Source organism: Dermacentor andersoni, chromosome 6, assembly GCF_023375885.2.
Source record: "Dermacentor andersoni chromosome 6, qqDerAnde1_hic_scaffold, whole genome shotgun sequence".
Classification (NCBI taxonomy): Eukaryota; Metazoa; Arthropoda; class Arachnida; order Ixodida; family Ixodidae; genus Dermacentor; species Dermacentor andersoni.
Window position 1 is genome coordinate 56,097,648 of NC_092819.1, and position 19,409 is coordinate 56,117,056.

The window sequence follows — 19,409 nt, forward strand, 5'->3', positions numbered from 1 at the left end:
GTCATTTCCTGCATACGGTGCAGTCAACTCGAATGGCGCGCCTCTCACTTTGCGGGCGCTCTAGAGACAGGTGCCAGCAGAGGCTACGCCAAAGCACTGCGTAGGTGCACCTAGATATGTGCAAGCGCCACAAGTCATCGGCCGCAAAGCCGAGCGACTATTCACCTAACAGAGAAGAAAAAAAATCGTGCGTGCTCAATACCCTCGTGCTTCTTTAGCAGTGGACCCCACTGTACACAGGGTCCGCTAGCAACAGCGTATGCCTTCGCGCAGTGACTCCAACGAGCATTTGATTAATAATTTATCAACATCCCGTAAGCGCCAGTGGGCGCCTCCATCATGCACCACGCGATAAGGCATTCCTGGTACGGCAGGAACATCAACCAAGTTACAGGTAACGGAAATTTGCAGACGCGGAGATAATTTGCAGACGCATGTGACGACGACGACGCATAATCGCAAAAGCCTGGAGGGAACTGCGGTGTTGCTCGGAACTTCGAACGAGTAACGAGAAAACCGTCGACGTGTGCAAAGTTGCAGGAAGCGCTCCCGAGCCTTGCGCACTGCATAACGAGCCTGGAGTCTCACATCGTACAAACGAGACGAACTTATCGAGAAAGGCGAGCGAGAAAAACGAAAGCGAAGAAGAAGAAGAAGAAGAAGAAGAAGAAGGGAAAACTATACCGAGAGAAGCGAGTCATATCGAAGTGAGCCGTGCGCTCGATTAGGAGGAAATGGGCGGCGGCTGAGGAGGAAAACGCGGAACAGCTTCCGCGACAGAGCAAAGGGAACAAACGCAGAAAGGAAGCGAGAGAGAGAGTGAAAAGAAAACTCCGCATACACTGTGTCCGCGCCCGCTTCCAGCACGTATATGTACGTATACTAAACACGCACACCCCACTTGGCAAAACTTACGTCACAGGGGGGCGCCAGCAACGCTGGAGCACGGGGCTCGTGAAAACAATGGCGCAAAGTCGAGCGCGCGCGCGCAAATCAACATCCGCGTTGAGCAACGCTGGCCGCTCTCGCTCTGCGTGCTCGAGCGAAGGTAACGGTCGTTTCCGAAGTAGAGCGTCGAAAAACATCGCATCACGGGGGAAAAAACAAAGAAAGAAGGAATAGAAAGAAATGAAGGAAGAAACATACAGAACAAAGGTGGAGTCTGATATAGTGAGAACGAGGCACGCTGTCGAGCCCGGCGGATTGCGTAATGATTGCAACCGGTCATGCTTCCTGACTATGAGAACAATGCGAAAAAGAAACGCGCACGCGCGAATCGCCGGGGCGTTTTTTTTTTTTTTTTTTTTTTTTGTTGCCCCGCGCGAGCAAACTGGATAGGTGACGGTGAACGAGGTACTGCGACATCTCGACGTTGTTGGGGTTTCGGTGCTGACGCCCGTTATTGCAAATGGGTCGCAAGCCCCAAGGGTAGCGTTGGCCTGGCGGCCTGGGGCACGGGAAGCTTCCGAAGGTCCCGGCAAAGCATGAGAAGACTGGTAACAGAACAACTTGTTTATTCTAACATAGCAAAAGAGCGGCCGGTCAGGTCGACCGAAGTGGAGAGACGGGAGAGCACGTAACTCAACAGTACAAATCGGAGCCCTCTCTCCTGGCGTCCGGGGGCAGCTGCTCTTATACTCTCGGCGTCGCGGGCCAGAAGGAAGGTCACGGGATGAGCCCACGCGACGGCGGAGCATGAGCCCACGACGGCGCGCACGGTCGAGCCGAGAGACATGGTGAGCCGAGTGTAGTGACGCATCGCCAACCCGCCGACGGACAGACCTCCTGGCACCTCACTTGGGGAGCTCCGCTCCCCGGCTGCCGCGCATTGACAAGCGTGGGCACACACACACACACACGCACACACGAAGACACGTGGCACTGAAACACGCCTGGACACGCTTGGCGGGGAGGCGTTGCGGCGGCGTCGAACGGGCCAAAATGTCCGCCGCTTTGAACGAAGCCCCGGCGTCCGTTGCATCCGCGCCGGCATTACCGCGCGTTGTAGGCGAAACGTAACAGACCGCCCCGCCGGGGGAAGGAGATCCCGATGGTCAGGGGACTGCATCCGCTGTCCGGAGGGATGTCGCTCGATGATGCTCATAACCGAAGTCGGGCGTCCTTTGGCGTTTCTTGAGCGCAGCGCACAGAGAAGGCCTCGTTCTCACGTTCACGTTCACACAGGACACTGCAAAGTGACTTCGGGAGAGTTGACATTTTTGTTCTCGTTTCCGGCAAGCGTTAGAACTACGCCGAAAGTCAACCGCTCAGTCAGCAAGCACGGCACAACCCTCACTAAGCCCTGCCAGGCTCTTTCCCCTTTTATACTGCTGCCTAGTTCCTTACAGTATTTTAGCAGCACTCAGAACGCGTCCACAAATCGGAAATTTGCACTAGAAAGCACATCATCACTTTGAAACACTACACAAAAGCAATAGGTTAAAAATCCTGCCTCAGGAAGAAAAACATCAGTAACAAGCAATTTTGAGGCTGATTCCCACGTTAGGGGCTTCGACTTAAGCCATCGGCGTTACCGTTGAGACTCCCCTTTTTGTAACGCACCTCAAAGGAATATTGTTGCAAAGCGAGGCTCCAGCGCAGGAGGCGGCCATTTTTGGGAGAGATGGTCTGCAGCCATTGGAGAGGGCAGTGATCCGTTTCAATGATAAACCTCGAGCCGGCTAGGTAACATGACAATTTCTGAACGGCCCACACGATACACGCACACTCTTTCTCGGTGGCGCTATACGCCTGCTCACGACTCGTCAGCTTACGACTAGCATACAGGACGGGGTGTTCTACTTCTCCATTTTCCCGTTGGCACAGTACAACGCCCATGCCTCGCTCACTAGCATCACACTGAACAACGAACCCTTTTGTGTAGTCGGGCGATCGTAGCACAGGCTGGCTTGTTAGGGCGCTCTTTAGGGCGCTAAAAGCTCTTTCCTTTGTCTCATCCCAGACGACTGTTTGCGGCTCTGTCTTTCTTAGAGCATCCGTTAGGGGAGCCGCGATATCAGAGTACCTGGGGATGTACCTCTGATAGTAGCCGGCGACACCTAAGAACGACCGAATATCGGTCTTCGTGCGCGGTTGCGGGAAGTCTCGCACAGCGGCCACCTTTATTTCAGAGGGGCGGCGACGACCCCGACCAATCACGTGTCCGAGGTAGACAACCTCGGCCTGTGCTAACTGGCACTTGGGAGCCTTGACTGTCAAGCCCGCATCGCGCAGGCGGGTTAGCACTGCCCGCAAGTGCGCCATATGCTCAGGCCAGGATGCGGAGAATATCGCTACGTCGTCTAGATACGGTAAAGCGAATTCTTGCTGTCCCCGCAACACTTTATCCATGAGGCTTGAAAAGCAGTATGGCGCGTTCTTCAAACCAAAACTCAAAACTTTAGGACGGAATGTCCCCATTGGTGAAATGAACGCCGCATACCTACTAGCCTCTTCTGTAAGTGGAACCTGCCAATAACCCCTGACAAGATCTAGGGTGGAAATAAACTGAGCGCTACTCACTCTCTCAAGGCGCTCCTCGATGTTAGGGATCGGATAAATTTGATCCTTAGTGATGGAATTAAGCCTGCGGTAGTCGACGCAAGGACGAGGTTCCTTGCCCGGTACCTCAACTAAAATCAAAGGGGAGGTATAATCACTCTCACCCGCTTCAATAACACCGAGCTGTAGCATTTTCGTTACCTCAGCCTCCATAATATCGCTCTGGCGGGGTGACACCCGGTACGCCTTGGATCGTACTGGCTCTGGGGAGGTAAGTTCTATGTCATGAGTAAGGACAGAAGTCCTACCAGGCCTCTCAGAGAACAGACCTTGAAACTCTTGTAAGAGCTGGTGTAGTTCGGTTTTCTGCTCAGGCGACAGCGATGCTTTACTTATTAAGTCACTAATGACTTGATCGGTGTCTTTCCTGTTCGTCACTGAGCCTAGTCCCGGAAGCTCGACCGGAAGCTCTTCTAACTTTCCCGCATCGGGAATTTCCTCTCCAGTATCTGGTGCCTTTAACGCTACAGGCTCAATTTTATCCCGTTCGGGCGTGCTCTGAATACCAGCTTGCTGCGCCTCTGACCCTTTTTCATCGTTCAACAACGTCGGCCCCGCAACTACCGCCTTTGCAGCGAGCTCCCGAACCTTCGATCTGGTTAAGGCCTGAACGCTAGCCTCACCAAACAAAAGCCCCTTCTCGCGCAGGAGGTGATCGGACCTGTTCGAAAATAGGTACGGGTACTGGGGGGGCAGCATAGATGACACTGCGGCCTCCGTCTCAAGTGCTCCGAAAGGTCCTTCAATAAGCACTTTTGCTACCGGCAGACACACGCTATGAGCTTCCACTGCTTGCTTGATCCATGCGCACTCGCCCGTGAACATATCGGGTTCTACGTAAGAGGGGTGAACTACATCCATTGTAGCTGCGGAATCGCGAAGCACTCGGCACTCTTTCCCGTTCACGAGGAGGTCTCGCATGTAAGGCTCGAGAAGCTTCATGTTCTCGTCAGTGCTGCATAAAGACAAAAACACGACTTTTGTTTTTGTTTCTGGACACTGCGCCGAAAAGTGACCCGGCTTCTGGCACGTATAACAAACGCGCGCTTGCCTCGTCTCGAACCGCTTTCTGCGTTCGGCTTCGGTTGCCGCCGTCTCCGTACGTTCGGTCGGACTGCTTTCACTTGCATCCGAACTACGTGTGTCCCCCTTTGCTCTCATGGGTGTGAACTTCGGCCTCTCAAACTTGGAGCCAAATTCACCCTTTTGACCGTCCTTAGCTCCGCGAGCCCGACGCGTCACAAACTCCTCGGCTAACTCAGCGGCTCTAGCCACCGTACTAACGTCTGGCCTATCCAAGACCCAGTACCGCACGTTCTCAGGTAACCGACTATAAAACTGTTCTAGCCCGAAACACTGCAGAACTTTCTCGTGGTCACCAAACGCTTTCTCTTCTTTGAGCCACTCCTGCATGTTTGACATAAGCCTGTACGCAAACTCTGTATATGACTCACTTTTGCCTTTCTCATTTTCCCGAAACTTCCGACGGAACGCCTCCGCTGACAGCCGGTACTTTTTTAGCAGACTCGATTTCACTTTGTCGAAATCCTCTGCCTCCTCTCTCTCCAAGCGAGCGACTACGTCGGCCGCCTCGCCGGGTAGCAAAGTGAGCAAGCGCTGTGGCCACGTTTCCCGAGAGAACCCCCGCTTCTCGCACGTTCGCTCAAAGTTAACCAGGAACAAACCAATGTCCTCTCCAAGCTTAAACGGCCGCATCAGGTCAGTCATTTTGAAGAATACTCGTTCTCCTGCACCGTGTGCCTGACTTCCATTACGAGCGCGTTCCATCTCTACCTCGAGACGCTTCATTTCCAAAGCGTGTTCGCGCTCTTCTTTTTCTTTCTGTTCTTTTCGTTCACGCTCATCTTTCTCTTTCTGTTCTTTTCGTTCACGCTCATCTTTCTCTTTCTGTTCTTTAAGTTCACGCTCCCTCTCCTCAATGGTCTCAAGGCATTCCGACAGCTCGTCATCCTCAGCTTCTAACTCAAGAATAGCCTTTAGCAGTTCTGGTTTTCTGAGTTTGTCTGAGACATCCAGACCCAACTCTCTTGCAAGCTCCAGCAATATCGGTTTGCGCAACGACTTCAAATCCATGGCTGCTCTGAATGCTGCTTTCTCTACTGTCTACTATTGTCTTGCCGCAAACTAACCCGGCAGCAACGACAACCACAATTACCAGCTCTGTTTCTAACACTAACAAAAGCCTGGCAAAACTCAGAAGAAGAAAGTCCCGCACTCACCAAACCTCGCAGCCAAGACTTCAGCGCAGTCGTTCCGCTGCAGGCAACCAGTCATCACACAGGGCTCGTTGCACTGCTCCCGGATGGTCGTTGTGCTGCTCAGCATACATTCAACCGCATCTCTTCGCTGCTGGCCTCCGTTGTCGCGATCTCACCGCTGGCAACCAGTTGTTGGGGTTTCGGTGCTGACGCCCGTTATTGCAAATGGGTCGCAAGCCCCAAGGGTAGCGTTGGCCTGGCGGCCTGGGGCACGGGAAGCTTCCGAAGGTCCCGGCAAAGCATGAGAAGACTGGTAACAGAACAACTTGTTTATTCTAACATAGCAAAAGAGCGGCCGGTCAGGTCGACCGAAGTGGAGAGACGGGAGAGCACGTAACTCAACAGTACAAATCGGAGCCCTCTCTCCTGGCGTCCGGGGGCAGCTGCTCTTATACTCTCGGCGTCGCGGGCCAGAAGGAAGGTCACGGGATGAGCCCACGCGACGGCGGAGCATGAGCCCACGACGGCGCGCACGGTCGAGCCGAGAGACATGTTGAGCCGAGTGTAGTGACGCATCGCCAACCCGCCGACGGACAGACCTCCTGGCACCTCACTTGGGGAGCTCCGCTCCCCGGCTGCCGCGCATTGACAAGCGTGGGCACACACACACACACGCACACACGAAGACACGTGGCACTGAAACACGCCTGGACACGCTTGGCGGGGAGGCGTTGCGGCGGCGTCGAACGGGCCAAAATGTCCGCCGCTTTGAACGAAGCCCCGGCGTCCGTTGCATCCGCGCCGGCATTACCGCGCGTTGTAGGCGAAACGTAACAACGTCGACTAGTCTCTGAGTGTAACCAGGTTCCATCATGAACTTATCGGATTTTTTGCATACGTATCGTCGTGTACGTGCTCTCTTTCTCGTGTGAGGGGTATGCGTTGCATTTCTACCACTTTCCATCTTTTTTTTTTCTCTCTCTCTTTTTAATTTTTCAAATAGTGGTGGGCTAGATTTCGGGTTTCTATATAATATTTTATGCTGGTGTCGTACGATACACTTTCGATCGCGATCGAGTCTAGCCTCACAATGGGAGTGGTACCCATTATATATGTTTTAGGGTGAAAGGTGTAATACGGGTGTCACACAGTGCGCTTTCGTTCGCGATCGAGCCCGATCGAATGTGCACCGTGTGACACCCGTATTACACATTTCACCATAAAACATATATGGGGTGCCACTCCCATTGTAAGGCTATAGGCTAAACCCTCCCGCACTTATTAAAGCTTCTTTTCCTCCTTCTCCGATAAAGGAAGGGGAGCTCTAGTAGCACCACAGTTCGCGAAAGGAATTACAAAGCTGCGTTTTTGCAAACCGTATCTGACGTTGGCACCCGCTATACATGCAAATCACACTTCAAAACATTCAGTCTAGTCAGCCGTCAATGAGACCGTCCCGTGCCCAACGACGCTTTGCGTTGACGTTAACCAATACGGGTAGACCCGGCGGCTGCGAACGTTTAGACGATTATATATGTTACAGCGCAGTATAAAGAAGTTAGCTTTTCGGCAACGGGTCCCAATGTAGCGTCAGCCTTCACGCCTGCTTGGCTGCCTATACTTTTTTGCTGCTTGCCTGCCGAAAAGGTCCTTATGCGCAAGCAAAACGTGCCGCCTGCGCATACCGAAAAAAAAAAACCGTCATGAGTCAAGGCGTCTGACTATAGCACTGCCGTGACAGGAACAAAAAAGTGAACCGCTGCGCCGCATTCTTCTAACATCAACGGTCACGGTCGCATAGCACCCCCTCCGTGCCAACACTTGTCTGTTCATTCCTTATTGTCCGCCTTTCATTTCTTGCGCTATTTTACCGTAAAAAGCAAACCTTAGTCTCAGCGTCTCAAACTTCTGTATGAAGTAACCTGTTCTCTTTCTCACTCATGCACTTATCTCTCTCTCTCTCTCTCTCTCTCTCGTTCAGCGAGGTTCCGGCCATCAGCCGCGTTCTCCGAACCTCAAGGCCGTTCGCCGAGCAGACAGCCACCACCACACCATTTGACGAGACAAAAAGGCGGTCCGGAACGACGTTTCTGAGAAGAAAACAAAACACAAGACGCAGCCGCGCAATGCCCTTGCAGAGCAGCGCGTGAGCAGAACGCCGTCACTTCGTGCTTTCGAAGAAAGAAAGGTCGCCAGGGAGACCGTTCAAACTACACGTTACATAAGCCGGCAACAACGGAGCTGTCAGCCGCGCCTCCCGAACGCGCATCGGGTTTCTCCACGAAAAGTGTTCCGAAATGCGCGGCCGCGTGCCCTGTACTGAAAAAAAAAAAAAAAAAAAAAAAAGAACGGCGCCCAAGGCACTTGTCCTTCGTGACCGCCAAGCGATATCATACGATGCACTCACGCATCGCGTGCCTTCAGCTCGAAGAAAGACCGGCGTATTCCGTGTTCTAGATGCGCAATCGACCCGGCTATACCACAACTTGAAGGTATACTGACACGATATTATCGATGCCTCATTTTTCTTTTCCTTTCTTTTTCCGTTAAATAGAGGTCCAGGCCCACTGTACATGCTCGAGCTGGACGCCTCGTGACGTCATGACACACTAGTTCATTCTTCCAATTTCATGACGTCACGATGATATGATGACGCCGGGCTCCGCATTTCGAGAGGAACGTCAGCATCAAGTTGTAATACTCGGGCATTCCCCGACGTTCGTACTTGTCGAGTGTCATTCTTTCAAGTGCAGGCAGCGCGTCGCAGAGTTTTAGTAGCTTCGAAAATATTTGTCAAGACTCCTTTAACGTTTTTTTTTTTTCCTGCTTTGGCATCCTTTAACGTAAGCCGTGTACACAACACAGAAGCTGTTGAGCTGCGATGTTCTGGCACTGAGAAGCACCTTACGTTACGAAGCCTTGTAAGCAAGCAACCAAGCCAAAACAAGCCAGCGAAGGCGAAAAAAAAAATATACGGCGTCATTGCGTTATGTATTCCGCAGGCCAACCGAATAGAAAAAACGCTGGGACAGAAACGAAATTGGCACAGCCACGGAGTGGTCCTCGCGGTGAAGCCTCCTTCCCCGTACGCAGCAGCAGACGATCAAGCATCGCGGGCCAGCCTGACTTCCTCGAGCCTTCCAATCATTTGTCTTGAGCTCCCCGCCAGTATACCAGCCCCACGCCGTGAATCATTATGTGCGTCACATATTTATAATGATTTATAACAGCCACAGATCGTCTTGCCACAAATTGGCTTGCGACTCCTCCGTTGTCTATTACGCAGCCAAACATATTCAAACGTATAAAATGGTCCGAGGCGATATATCTATAAAGGTGCTTCTAAAACAATGTAGCTTTCTTTAAAGCGCCGATTAAAACTTTATCACAACATGGCCGACTGCGCAAAAGAAACAAAAAAAAAAACGCATTTATCCTGCTGCCGTATTCTTGCCGCCAGCTTGACGCGGTTGCTCCACGTCCTGCTCGGCCACAAGAAAAAAAGAGAGAGACAAAGAAAGAAAGAGCGACCTTACGACCGCGCTACAATGCCGAGAATCTCGCAGCACAGCTTGCTCCGTAAACGGAACACCGTACCAGCCCGTGCCAAACAGCCCGTCTCGTTAAGAAAAAAAAGAAAGAAAGAAAGAAAGAAAGAAAGAAAGAAAGAAAGGGGAAAGAAAAGCAAAGAAAACGAGCAAACACTCGTTAAAACAGCAGCACGAAACAGGTCGCTCAACTGTTACGTATGCATAAACAAGCAGCATTCCGCGCAGAGTTGAGCAAACCGGAAAGACAAACGTAGAACAAGTACAACAAGCTAGCACTCGCAAAATAATAATAATAAATAAAGGAAAGAGAGGGAGAGGGAGATAGAGAATCGACCTTCGTTCCTCGAACATTAGTTTATGTAGTTTCTTTTCCACACAGTTCACGTTTTTTATTTTCAACAAGAATGCCCTCCACGCATCACGAGAGCTTAGGTGCATCCAAAAATAAGGGAATAAAATAGTAAAGGAAACGCAAAAGAAAGGAAAACGCGTAACCTAAAAGACGAAAGGACACAAGCAACAAAAGGAAACCTGTTCTTCCTCCGCGCGCTGTCAAAAGCAAACTCGCGGCGACGAACAACAAAGCGAGGACGAGGATTCAGCAGTAACCCCATCGAGGAGTTGCGCGACCCTCGAAGCTCGCTGCTGCTGCTGCTGCTGCTGCCTCAGAAGAAGAGCTCGGTTCACCGAGCACGCACAACTTTGGTTTACCCTGCTGACGACCACAAACGCGACGCTCCACGCTACCCACCACGCCCCCCGGCGGTGGCTGCAGCAGACTCGTCGCTGTTCCCCGAGGAAAAGCAGTCTTCCGGCCGAATGACCTTACTGCGAGTCACAGGGAAAAAGAAACACTGCTGGTATAACTCGAGCTTATATTTTCGTTCTCTTACAATTTGCAGAGGAGTGATTATGCTCTCTTTATGCGTATACATGTAAGAAAGCGTTCGCTCCACAACGTGGGAAGAGGGGGAGAGAGAGAAATAAGTTCAGAATTAGTACGAATAAAGAAGAATAAGTACACGGAAAGCCAATACACGGATACATAGATAGAAAACAATTATTTGTTGAATGTGACGGCACGCTCATGTTTGTTAACGGAAAGGGTAAAGAGGCAAAATGGTAAATCTAAATTATATCAGTAAACAAAATTTTAGCGCGACACAGACGACAACGCAGAGAGAGAGAGAGAGAGAGAGAGAGAGAGAGAGAGAGAGAGAGAGAAAGGCGCGACATCCGAAATTAAGGAAACAAGCATGCATGCTATTTCCGGCGCAAGCGCGTCATGCCAACTATTGGCTGACAGGGCCTCTCTGAATGGCTAAAAAATGCCAGCATAGCGAAATTTGAGTATCCGAAAATAGCGACCTTGCTCGCGCATACCACAGAGTTTATGTATTAGTGGGTATGCGCGGTTACAGGATTACAAACACTCGCCCGACCACCAGGCACCGATGCTCTTATACCGCGTGCAGTTTCTTTGTGCAGTCGCGAGCTATACCGCGAATGCGCCGAGAAACTGCAATGGTCTGCGATCCAAGCGAGCTATATGGGCTACGCTAGCTCACGTTGATCACAGACCCTCGTCAGAACAGAGCTCATTCGGAATGACGGCCTCGTGAGACCCTGCAGCAGTGGGCGACGAAGTCATTGTTGTCGCATTATGAAACACGGTTCTACAGTGCTATCGGAAAGACGAAGGCAAAGCATGCTTGCGAATGCCAGCAGCCGACTCGCGCCCAGCTTCCCAGTTCTATACTGCTGCAATTCCTATAGGGACAACGATACGCGCACAGACGGTTTTAGCTTTAAATGGTGTTCGTTGTAGTACACGTGATCCTGTGATGTGGAAGTTGTGCGGTGAGCAAGACTGGCTGTGCTATCTATCTCTGCTTTCTTCTTTTCTTTCTACCTCTCCACATTTCCTCAGTGCAGGGTCGCAAGAAGAAAAGCGCGCGAGATAAGATAAGATAAGATAAGATAGATAGCGCGAGATAAGATAAGATAAGATGAGATTAGATAGATAGATAGATAGATAGATAGATAGATAGATAGATAGATAGATAGATAGATAGATAGATAGATAGATAGATAGATAGATAGATAGATAGATAGATAGATAGATAGATAGATAGATAGTGACACTGTCATGGCTGACTAAGTGCATTGATTTCAGGTCAAACATTTTATCTGTCTAATTTCTTCTTACCACCCATCATCTACAAGTTTCGATGATAATTATTGCTGTCGGCAAGTAAGAGCAACGTCCTATAAGGCGGCTACACACGCCGCAAATGAAGTTGCAATGTCGCTACAAATGCATTCTAGCAGTTGAAAGCACGGCTGAGTGTTGCAACCAGGGCGGCAGAAGTAGAAATAACCAGACGGACAAGAGAACAGACGTTGGCAAAAGGCAAGCAACCTCCCTCTAGCCCCCCTTGCTATCTTTTTTGTTTTCAAAAGAAAAAGAACAGCACTCTGCCACGGGCACGAGGATATACCACTGCTGCACTAAAGAAAGAGACTGCACGCAAGGAAAGTGCAGCCAAGGCGAAACTCCAGATGTCCGTGCGTGGCTGGCGAGCGGGGAATTCCCGCATGAAGTAGAGGAAATAAGGTCGATGGACGCCCGGCTGAACGCAGACCACCGCCGTGTACCTTCGTAGGCTTTCTTTCTTTCTTTCTTTCTTTCTTTCTTTGTGAGTATTATTTCGACGCTCGCTTTCTCCGTTCGTGCCGAACGATTAGGGCAAAGCATGAAGCACGATTCCGCAATCAGTCGGCTGAGCCACTGGCAGTCGAGAGAAAGACGAGAGGGAGGGACTACAATTATCAAGAGCACTGCGACATGACAAATCAGTTAGGCAATCCGCTTGCGAACGCGCGTGAAATAAAGGGACGGAAGATAGAGAAAAAAATAATAATGGTGAACTCCGAACACAGCTATACGTGCTTCCCGTAAAGACAGCGAGTCCGTTTGCTCACTCGAAACGCACTTGCATAGAACACGAAGGAACTGTATACGAAGCTACAACAGCTGCACGGGAAAATCCGCAGATGCTGCAGGACCGGGGAGGGAGGGGGGGAGACTGAATGGTTTAATGGTTTAATGGTGTTGGTGAGTCACACAACTGGACCACGTACTTCCGACGGAGTAGTATAATATGCACGCTTCAGAGCTGCTGTAATTCTTTTCATTCATACTTAATGTGTGCGAGGTCGTCAGCGCTGATTATAGATTACACGGAGGCGGGGGTAAGTGTGAAACGCAGAACACCAGTGCACCGAAATCTTAAGGCCGTTTGCGCAAAACGACGAACAACGCACCGCTGACCCGTTCCACTTGTTTCAAAGGAAGATGAACGGCGACGGGCGATGGGGACGAACAAACGGTCGAGAGAGAGAGAGAGAGAAGGTGAACAAAGGACGTGCGCCCAGTCGGCTACCCTACACTTGGGGAGGGCGATGGTAGACAAGAAAAATAGTAGAGGCAGACAGCGTGAACGCACTGGCACAGGAATGTTCGCTAATAGCCCCAAGCAGAGAGAGAGAGAGAAGGTGAACAAAGGACGTGCGCCCAGTCGGCTACCCTACACTTGGGGAGGGCGAGGGTACACAAGAAAAATAGTAGAGGCAGACGGCGTGAACGCACTGGCAGAGGAATGTTCGCTAATAGCCCCAAGCATTCGCAGAGTCTAGTCAGTTTTTGGGAAGCGCAACGAGCTTTCTGTGGCCTTTTGCACGCGAGAGTGCTTAGGCAGATATCGCACGATCTTTTCCCCTGACCGCCCTCTGTTCTCCAGGCGGCTGAGACTAGCTCGCATGGCACACATCATTGAGCGTCGAAAGACGGGCAGTGGAAAAGAAAGTGCTGCGTCGTCTCGTCACACCCGCTAAAGTTGCAAGCAGCACTGGTGACCAATCCTATAAGGAATGTATGGACATTCATAAATGCGACGCCCAATCATATGCAAACTGAAGAAACTGCAATGGTCTGGATATATTTCTTGAGCAACAGGTTATTAGTTCCTTTTTATCAAAAATTACATATGCCTCGTATGCACCACATGTCCAATAATCTCGAACGCTAACATGGCATCAGATACAATACATATATGTTCACACAATATATTATCGGATGTATAGGTTATAAGGTATATAATTTCTTTCGTACAAATGGGCTTGGGCTATACGGTTAGGAACGTTCCATACCATTTGCTTCTGCCATCAGAGCTAGTATTCAACATAACATCGAATTTCTCCTACCGGTATTTCAGTATGTTATTATTATTATTATTATTATTATTATATTTGCTTTTGTACAATAGTGCCTCTCCCTTTCCTGTACCCCCTCCCCCTTTCCTTGAAGAGTGCCTCTAGGGGCCTGAAAGATACGATGAAATGAAAAAAAAATATTGATTAATTAATTAATAAATAAAATTTCTTACACTAGAACACTTAGTAGGCGCAGTGCCTGACCAATCGTGACGTTGGAGATATTAACTAATTCAACCAACCAATGGCAAATACAGTAAAACCTGGATACCGCAGAATTGAAGGACGAGCCAAAATTACACTTTCTTATATTCATTACTTTGTTATATCCATTATTTCATGCACTGCACTGTGAATCTTTACGGGAAATTCAAGGAGAACTTTACTGACTTCGTTATATCCGTCATATCTTGTTTCGTTATAAAGTGGTTTGACTGCAACTCTTGCAAACGAAAAACTTTGCGAATCTGGCCTCAGGTGCTTAGTTAAGTTTCGTGTGTCTTGCTCGGTTATGGACAAAATCAATAAGTGATAAAGCACGCAATAAGCAGCAATAACTGAATTTGCTGATACGAATTTCGTTAATTGACGCTTTAGTTGTTATCGCACAAGTTGCAATTGCGAAATTGAAGCCGGTCCGGACGCGTGCTCTGTGTGAATCTCGACACGGCACCGGTTGCAAGCTATATTCGTTCCAATCAACTTCTAGAATGGAGGTCGTGCCACGAAACTAAATACAGGCCGCCGCCATCTTTCCATGGTAACGAAAGAACGCGAAGCGCATTTTTTCTCACGTTCTGGGAATATAAATGTCGCTAACTTTACCGTAGTGACCCTTGATCGACGTGTATGTCTGTCTCGCTAGTTTTAGCATGAGATCTGAACGCCCTGACAAATTCGATGGTAGATCGTACCGGTAGCCAGCTAAAAGGCGACATTTTAGCCAGAATCGAAGAAACTTTATGTTCCAATTAGCCTAGCATTTTACATTAACAGAGCAAAAGCATTTAAAGCTGTGAGCAGACAGCCACCCGATGGCGCAGTCCAGTTTCGGTTAAGTATAGGAGGCAAGTGCCTGGCATTTAACCTCTGCTGTCTTTTAAGAAGTCGCCGTCGGCTGCCATTCAGGAAATCTTATCTTGAACCCCTCCGGTGCCGATAGAAACCGGTTTGCGAAAGAAGGACTAAATGCACGCACTCCAAAAAAACGTTTACACCCTTTGGGGTGCATATCTGCCACACAACGATAATGGTCATCTGCCTTGCTTGCGTTTCCTTTGAATACGCCGCGCCCACTACTTTCCTGTCGGCAATGCTATGTCATGCTGACAACGCGCATGCCGTTCGTTACCGGGAAGTATCGGGCTCGCAGCGTTAAAGAAAGGAAATGCGGGCAAGACAGATGACGTTTATTGTTGCGTGGCAAGATACGACTCAAAGGGTGCAAACTTTTCTTAGAGTGCGCACACCGGGCAGCGACATCTCTGCACGCGGCCACGCGGAAACCAGGAAACTGCCGCGGCCCCCCTTCCCCCCCCTTCCCCCTCGTCTTGACGCCGCAGTATCACCAACCGGACATGTGACGACAAAAAGGGCAACGCACTGCTGAGGGACGACAATCGCTGTGCAACGGGCGAGAGGAAAAACCACTGCAGTGCGTGTCTTCGCGTGCCCGCGCGTGTGTGAGTGTGCGTGTGTGTGTGAGAGAGAGGGAGGGGGGCATAACGAAGGCAGGGGAAGGGCTCAACGCATTGTTATACATGTGCCGGCCGGACACAGGCGATGCGGGTCGAGCGCGTTGCAGGAAATGCGTCGGACGTGGTGCTGCTTACCTCACTTCCGGAGTGTCCGGGTCACTCTTATTGGCGTCGCGGTTCCTGCGAGAAAAGAAGACAAGAGAGAGGTTGGCAGGTAAGTCGACATGTCGGAGCAAGTTACATCAAGAACAGATATGCAATGTGCCATTATTATCACTTTTTTTTTTATTTGTGTGCACCTCCGGAAGCGTACACAAATCCAGATTCACTTAATATGTCTGTTTAGTAGCGGTATTAAATAGTTGACTATGAATAAGGTTAAAGTAAGGAACTTATCGCTGGCCACGCTGTAAGCGTTTTAGCTACATGTGCTGACACCTGAACTGCGATCAGAAGTGGACATGATGTTGGAGGGGCGGGGGAAGGGGAAGAGGAGGAAAAGACTATCGGACGAAGGAAACTACAGTAGTTTCGATAAGTGAATGTTGGGAGCCTCGCATACGATATCGCGGGCAATTTGATTGGCTCGTTCATTCCCCAACGCCACAATCTAGCAACCATACAGGGACGAGAGCGGGGTATATCCCGGGCAGCACCCAGATCAGACAAACCAATCTATTCACCGGATCGCACAAACATCTTCTTCGAAGTCTACTCACAGAATGCCCGCCTCCCTGTCGTCCCTGAGGTGACTATCTCAACACACCGCTCGTTCTGACGCAGTGCCATTCACCACTGTGCCCCTTACTTAAACCATAATCGATCTCATTCGTCCCGTCCACCGAATGGTCATTCCACCAGAATCACACTTCACAGTCAAAGGTTCATTGCGGACTTCGTTGGGCTAGCTCTCAAGCAGAGCGCAAGCGATGTTTTTGGACTTAGGGTGTAGATAAACCAACTTTAATTTGCAATAAAGAGTAACCGCCCTCTCTCTCTTTCTCTTGCGTCCCTCCGAGTAGGAATGCATGTGCTAGACCACTTATACTTTACTCGTTGCCGCCTAAACAGTTCAATACACGCCAGAAACAACCGCTTCGCAACCACTCCGTGCGACAGAAGGATCAGCGCATCGTGTATTCCCAATACGTCAGCGTTGGTGAGACGGAATGGCACGCACCGAGGCTGCGATAACGGGATGTGGAGCAGCTGCCAATAGCAGGGCAAGGATTGGTGCACCCGCTCCAGTGACCTCGACCGGCTGGAAATTACGAGGCGCCAACCACTCCATCTCACGTACGGGAAGCTCACGTATAAGCGAGGGCTCCGTCACCTTGACATCGCGGCGTGTTTTAGAACGCCGCCGCGGCCTTGGTTGGAAAGCCGGCTCCAAGACGAGCGCCAAAATGTAGGCGCACGCTTTTAGATGGTTGGCAACACTGTATCTCAACGGCCACGCACGGGGTGCCAGCGCTTTAACATGTTCTCTGCAGTGAGTTTGGCTGGTTATAAATTTTTAGAGAGTGCCAGAACGCCGGAGCCTTGGGCGCGACCATTGATGATCATGATGACTCCGCTGATAGAGAGCGCCTATAACGGATGGCTCCACAAATAAGATTACCAAATTCCACCGTGACATCCATCGAAAATAATCGGCGTCTGTGGTGGTCTGTTCAATCACGAAGCATCGCACAAACGCATTCTGTGTTTCACGCTGCAGCCGTTATACATCCACGATTTTGCAGCTGCCGACGCCTTCGGCGTCATGAGCTACTAAGTGGCCAGATATCCATATCGTTGAAAAAAATTGTCTCACGCGTTCCGGTGGGAACTGAGAGTTACAAAGTGCCGCCAAAGGCGCTGCTGCTCGCGTCCAAGCAAGTCTTCGGTATTCCGCAAGTGCTAGTACATACAGACCGACCAATTAAGCTAAAAATTTTCTGCGAATCAAAAGTATACTACAGCGAAACGCGTTGGCTCCAACAGCGTCTCGCGTTGGCCGTTCACGCATTCGACGCCGACGCATTCGTACACGGCAGCAGCAGCTGCTGCAACGTCTCGTGGCAGCGGTTTAACAGCGCCCACGCTCGAGATGCAAGGACTCCGACGGCGTTACAAAACGATGAAACAACGAGGCCTCAGCTGTTCAAAAGCCTCGTCGGTGCTAACGTGACAAACACCAAAATAAACCTTTTCACAGTAATACAAATGAATGAATGAATGAATGCATTGCGAACTTACTGGCTACAATTCGTAAATTGAAATATGTGGCGCAATGTAATCAATTCAAAGTTAATTAGTGTAATTATATCTTTTATTCAATTAAGCATTCTGATTTCTCGTAGAAGTGATGGGCACCTCATCGAGTAATTTAGCTCACGCGTTAGAATTGTGCTATCTTCCACAGGCAATTTTAAAAATTTTGGTGCACCTAGGGGAAAAAAATGAATGAAATAGACGTCTGGTATAGCTAGCGTCTCCAGTCTTGTGCAAACGTTATATGTTACACCGATCCTAATACGAATCGGATAGTTCCACAAGCGAATCGTATAGAATCCAACATCACATACGCTTTGAATAGTTTTAGAATAACGAACAGCTGTTTTCACCCGTTATCATAGAGCAATGTTCCCATGTCAGTATTATTTTTACAGGTTCCTGTCATTATATTATGCAGTTCATACCGAGAAACTTTCCGTCGAGTGCTAACAATCGCAGCGCAGCAGGTTAAGTCTGGCTCGCCCAGCGACTTCGCCTGCTCCACTGCGTAACTTTTCATGTTTTATGTCTGCTATGACCACCAGGGTGCAATTTATCGTATTTTTTCTCCAATTTTATATTTGATAGAGCACAGTTGACGATTCTGAAACATCCGAAAACTGTCCGAAAAAGATGTTGGCACTTCTGAATAGTGACTACTCAAATCGAAGACCGAATTCAATTCGCTAATACTTTAAATTTCCGAATATTCGGACAAATCTAAAGCGCGATAGTCCGCCCTTATCATTGTCTGTTGGGTTTATGTATTTGCGGCCTACGTAAACCGGGCGCCTCCGCTCCCCTTCTTCTCGTTCATAGTCTCCACCAGTAATTTTCGCAGGAATCTCTTTGCCTCGCGTATATATTATGGTATTTTTCACGGGTCGATCTGGACGAGAATTAATTTTTGATGCGAGGCTCGACATTTGGGTTCCACTGGCCGTTTCAGATACACTGGCTCCGCGCCGGGTCGCTCTCACTTCCTGGACCGCAGCCGAGGCTGCGGATTCGGAAGGAAATATGACGAGAAGCATACGTCACTTCCGCCCATTGTGGGACGGCGAACCTGGTTGCCATGGAAACGTACAGAGCGGAAGTCGGCTTCATGTGACGTGTGCGCAAAAATTTCCGGTATACGATCCACTATACGGAGTATTTCTTTTTTTCCGCCGGCACGTTCGGTTTGGTGAAATCAGAGCAACTCGATCCAGGATTTCGGCAGCCTCTCCAGATCAACCAATGGAACCCACTAAGCGGGAGCTAATATTCGAAACATTCGAATAAGGAATGAAATAATGTCCTATTCGATTCGGTCTTCGAATCGAACAGTGACTATTCGTAAAAGCGAATACTTTTCGAATATTTCAGAACGTCAACTGCACCCAATTAAACATAAAATTAGAGCAAAAGTACGGTAAACTTTCACCCCAGCGGTATCAGTATAGACAAAGACAATTGAGAACTTGCGTAGCGGATCAGGCTACGTCGCCATTCTTTGCAGCATGTACAGCAATGATTCGCACTCTACGGGCAGTCCTGCGCATGCGAAGAAAGTACTTGTTTGCTCCTAATGCTCCATTTGCGCTTTTAGTAAACACCGCTTCGTAAAGTACCACGTAATGGCCGAAACGTGCTACCTTCAGGAATACCGGGATACGAGCATCGTTTTATATTACTTGTCGTATGGGCTGTTCATTATTCGAAAACCATTCGACGTTCGATTCCATTCGCTCCTGCCACTATTCGATTTCCATTCGTTTCGGTCGCCCAAAACCACCATTAGAAACCACCATTAGTAACTCGCCTCTCGCTATAGCAAGAATCGCGAGGTGCCTGGCGAAGATACA

The 19,409-nt window shown here is 49.6% G+C and overlaps 1 protein-coding gene across 2 annotated transcripts in view; it reads right to left on the reverse strand.

The window, feature by feature from the left end:
- Oatp30B (Organic anion transporting polypeptide 30B) overlaps nt 1–19,409 on the reverse strand; it is a 253,853-nt gene that overhangs the window by 93,712 nt on the left and 140,732 nt on the right. For both annotated transcript variants that reach the window (XM_050171658.2, XM_050171656.2), the window contains exon 3: nt 15,439–15,483. The gene's annotated coding sequence lies outside the window, so the exon portion shown is untranslated. The remainder of the gene's footprint in view (nt 1–15,438; nt 15,484–19,409) is intronic.